Raw genomic sequence first — 4512 nt, forward strand, 5'->3', positions numbered from 1 at the left:
GAACCCGCGGGCTCAGGCAATCCAGTCACCTCAGCCTCCCAAAGGCGCGGGATTACAGGCTGAGCCACCGAGCCCGGCTAGTTCATTAGTTTTCAATTGCATGATGTTCTGAGTAGTGTGATGAAATCTCACACTGTCTTCTCCTACCCTTCAGGGTGTGAACCGTTATTCGATTGTCCAGCAGATCAGTGCTGTAGATGCTGCTGTCTCACAAGTCACTTAGTAACTGGCTGGGTCATCAGATGGACCGTCATGATGTCACAGTTCTTGTGTTCAGGTCACCCTTATATGACTTTATAATGGGCTCAAAGCATAAGAGTAGTGATGCTGGCAATTTGAATATGACAAAAAGAAGTTAGCAAATGCTTCCTTTGGGTATAAAGGGGACAGTTCTTGACTCAAGGAAAAGGAAAATATCGTTTGCTGAGGTTGCTTAGGTCTGTAGTAGGAACAAATTTTCTACCTGTGAAATTGTGAAGAAGGAAAAAGAAATTTGTGCTAGTTTCACTGTCGTATCTCAGACTGCAAAAGTTAAGGCTGCAATATATGATAAGTGCTTAGTTAAGATGGAAAAGGAGTTGAATTTATGATTGGAAGACATGAACAGAAATGTGTTCCAATTCATGACAGTCGAGTTTGGTATTATCCGTGGTTTCAGGCATCTCCTTGGGGTCTTTCCTGGAGATAACGGGGACTACTATGTGCTCTACAGGTATTATTTTGGTGTCTGTTTGTAGGGTAGATTAAGAGGACAAAAATAAAAACAAAGTTGTGAATGGAGACCCAAAGCAAAATAAAAATCATAACCACAAAAGTAAGTGAGAAAAATATGTAAGACATGGTAGGAGCATGTAAATTATAATTATGGAATTAATTATAATTTGATGACAAAGTTTTGTGTCGTTAAAACTGGTCTCTGTGTAGAAAGATTCTCCATTGAGTGGGTAGAACAGGCAGCAGGAAGCTGACTTTTTTCTTGGACCCATGTGAATTTTCTAGCTGAGGAATGAAGTGACTTGGAACCAGTCTGGGCTTTTCTACTGAGCATGCCCTTCTCTAGCAGGGTCTGGCTTGGGTGGGGCTAGTCTTGCTCATTAAGCTTTTGGACGCTGGATTTCCATCAGCTTTCCACAGTCTTCCAATGACAGGAAACAGCCGACAACGGGCTCGATGTGCTTGAAAGCTGCGTATGTATTTCAAAGGGGAGGTTATTAGGACATTCCTGTTGTAGCAGTTGGGTTTTGTGGTCCGTGCTTGTTTGTGGCTGTAAAGGAAGTTGCTTTTGAAAGTGTGATCAAATAGTCAGGGAACTGAAAATTTGGAAAATACTAATGTACAGAGGGGATGGAATCTGGGTATGTACACTGTTTTGCAGGGGCCTGTACTGTATTTGAACCAAGTTCCATGAAAAAGACATTTTCCCCCCAGTGGGCAGACTTTAGTTTTAGGCCACTCGTTTGTATCTTTCTAGGCAAACGTTGAATTTTCTCAGGTTAACTTTAATATAATCGCTTTTTCAGGTTTGACCTATAAGACGAATGAAGCTAGTTTGTTTATTTAATATATTTGTCTGGTTGTTTCACAAGTGATTTATTCCGTGGTATGACTTACTACTATGTGAAAGTTTGATTGTTTCCTAAAGCAAAGTGAGGCTATGTAAGGCCAGTAGTATACAGTCATTCTTTGAGCATGTTAAAGAATTGCAGCTTTCAACTTAATTAATTTATGAACTGTTTCATTTTCACTCTAACTTGTTTGATTAAAAGAAGTTGTTCTGTAGCTATCAGAGATTTGAATTCCCAGTTTTAGCATCTGCAAATCAGTAATCATTAGCAGTTACCCATCACTGGTTGTTGTTTTTATGTTGTCACACCCTAAGTAAATGTTGGTTGAGTAAGGATAGGTATTAACATCTTCTTTTATGACTGGATATTTTCTCAGTTGTCACATTGAAGAAATGTGCCCAGATTCTGACATCCAGAATTAGGAAAAACTCTTCTTTATGCTTTTTCTTTATATAATCTACCTAACAATCTTCCTTCAAAAAGAACCTTGTTTCAGTGTTACTTTCTAACAAAACAAAAGCAGTGCCATTGTAATTAGTAGATGATCTTTTGCAATTCTCTTTTTTAATTGTTGAAACTGCAAGGAATTTATATGGGGGGGATACATGTGTGCTTGAGAAATTTGTTTTCTGTTTTTCTGTCCTGACAAAGAATTGTCTTTTCAAATTATTTGCAACTTGAGTATGGGGACTGAATAAATGATAACTGCATGGGTGATGCTGATGATCTGGGCAGCCAGGCATTCCTCCCCTGCAGTTTGCTTTGCGGTGTTCCTGTACAGATTATATGATATATTGATGATTTGTAGTTTAATATCATAGCAAGACCACAAGGAAGGTTACATTGGAAAGGTAAATTTTAAACTTTGACAGTAGTTTTGCTTGGATTTTGCAGTGGTCCGAAGATTGAACGTCTGACATATTCTCCATTAGGATTCTCTACCAAATCACTTTTGCAAATATTAAACTTCGAGAATTCTACCTCTAAGGAAACAAATACATTTAGCTGCAATAAAAACTTGTCCTAGTCACCATCACCTAAAAACGGTTATTTGACGCTCTTTCTAAGTAAAGTAGTTTTGAACTAAATTAATGTTCAAAGCATAAATACAAAAAACCTCCCAAAACCAAAAAACTTTTACAGCATTCCAAATGGCATGTCTGTAATTCCATTGTAGTTACAGCTTTTCCCGCCTAGGGACAAGTTGCACTTATTTCGCCAGGCTTGGAAGGTTCGCTCAAACCACGACACCTTCTGCTGGTTGACCGACCTGTGGACTGGCGCCAGCATTTGGATCTGCTCATTTCAGCTAGAAACACCACTCAATTTGTAGTCTCAGCTTTCAGAATAGATGCTATTTATCGGCATAGCTCTTTGACAGTGCTATAAATACCTAAAATTGCAAAAGGACTAGTGACCAAAATATTAAAAGTGAATTATGTTTTTTGACAGGGTTTAGGTATTTATGCCTGTTGACAGCATTCCAGAGCTTATGGAGAAGAGGATTTGAAAGTATGAGATCAGTGTAGGCTCCGGCTTGGTGAACTCATCATAGTGTGGGGAGTTGATTGACTTTGACAAGCTTTTGTCTTATGACCTATTAAAATGCAGCGTCTGCAGCCTGTGCATTTGTCCTGTGCAGTTAACCTTGGTGGATTTGTTTTTAGCTTATTTGGGAAGCACCTCCTGAACCTCTACAGTCGCTTTTTAGAATTTGATTCACATAGAAATAGTAATACCAGACGAGTCGATGACCACTTGATACCAAGTGAGCACGAGTTTTATGATGGGGCTGGGTAGGCATTTTATGCATCAGGTAACTATCAGGATGAACTTGGAAAAAGTATACTTCCTGGTGTCTGTTGTGATCATGGGAGATTGTTGGTGTTGGCGCTACTCTGTTTTGAGCCTGGTTATGATGTCACTGGAAGAAACTGCACATTAGCACATTTTTTTCCCCCTATGGAGCATTGTAGGATGGTGATCCAAGTAAATGTTCTCCAAATAGCAGGAATATCACAAAAGATATTTATCGAGAAGCCACTGGATGCATAACATGGTGCTAGGAACATGTACTCATTCATCTGCACAAAAGTTTCATCCTCCTCATGTGAATATAGTAGCAGATGTGGGGCAGGGAAGAGGTGTGGACAGGAAACATGATGACAGCCTTTTGCTTGTCAGGCCGGTTTTGTTCCTGCTTTTTTCCCTATGGAGAAGAGGAAGCCGCTGAAAGACATTGGGGATGTTTACGTATGACCAGTGCAGAAACATAAATAAGAATGTTCTCATTCTGTTTTACTTTCCCTGTTAAAACATTTCCTCAACTTTCAGAGAACTCTTTTTCCAGGTGCTCTGTTCTTTCTCCTCTCGCAAAGAATAGGCATAACCTTTTTGACCTATCTGCATTTGCACCAATATTATTATTATTGAAAGACACCTATTTGTTTCAACTCCACGCTGAGGAAAAAAGGATGAAAAACAAGCAAGATTTTCTCAGGAACTACAGTTGACCTTGAACAGTTTGGGCTTGCACTGTGTGGGTCCACTTATATGTGGAGTTTTCTTATTAAAAACAGTGTGCCCTCAGTATGGGTGGCTTCGGAATCTGTAACCAAATACAAATGGAAAATATACTATTCATGAGGTGCAAAACCCTGGTTATTGAGGGCTGACTTTTTGTAGCCGTGTGTTCTTCAGGGCGAGGGTTGAGTATGTGTGGATTTGGGTATCTGTGGGCCATCCTGGAGCCTACTCCCCTGTGGATACTGAGGGATGACTGTGTGTGTGTGTGTGTGTGTGTGTGTGTATACATACATTTTTTTTTTAAATGAAGAACTGATATACTTCTTTTTTTTTATTTTTATTTTTTGAGTTGGAGTCTCATTCCGTTGCCCAGACTGGAGTGCAGTGGCCGCTCCCGGCCACCGCAGCCTCGACCTGCTGG

The 4512-nt window shown here is 39.8% G+C and overlaps 1 protein-coding gene across 1 annotated transcript in view; it reads left to right on the forward strand.

Annotated features, from left to right (window-relative positions):
- The first annotated feature begins 986 nt into the window (after positions 1-986).
- EPB41L2 (erythrocyte membrane protein band 4.1 like 2) overlaps positions 987-4512 on the forward strand; it is a 136462-nt gene continuing 132936 nt past the window's right edge. The window contains exon 1 of the mRNA XM_021718143.1: positions 987-1187. The gene's annotated coding sequence lies outside the window, so the exon portion shown is untranslated. The remainder of the gene's footprint in view (positions 1188-4512) is intronic.

The sequence above is a fragment of the Carlito syrichta genome, unplaced genomic scaffold, assembly GCF_000164805.1.
Source record: "Carlito syrichta isolate Samal-C Ts95f unplaced genomic scaffold, Tarsius_syrichta-2.0.1 Scaffold311854, whole genome shotgun sequence".
In the NCBI taxonomy this organism is placed as follows: Eukaryota; Metazoa; Chordata; class Mammalia; order Primates; family Tarsiidae; genus Carlito; species Carlito syrichta.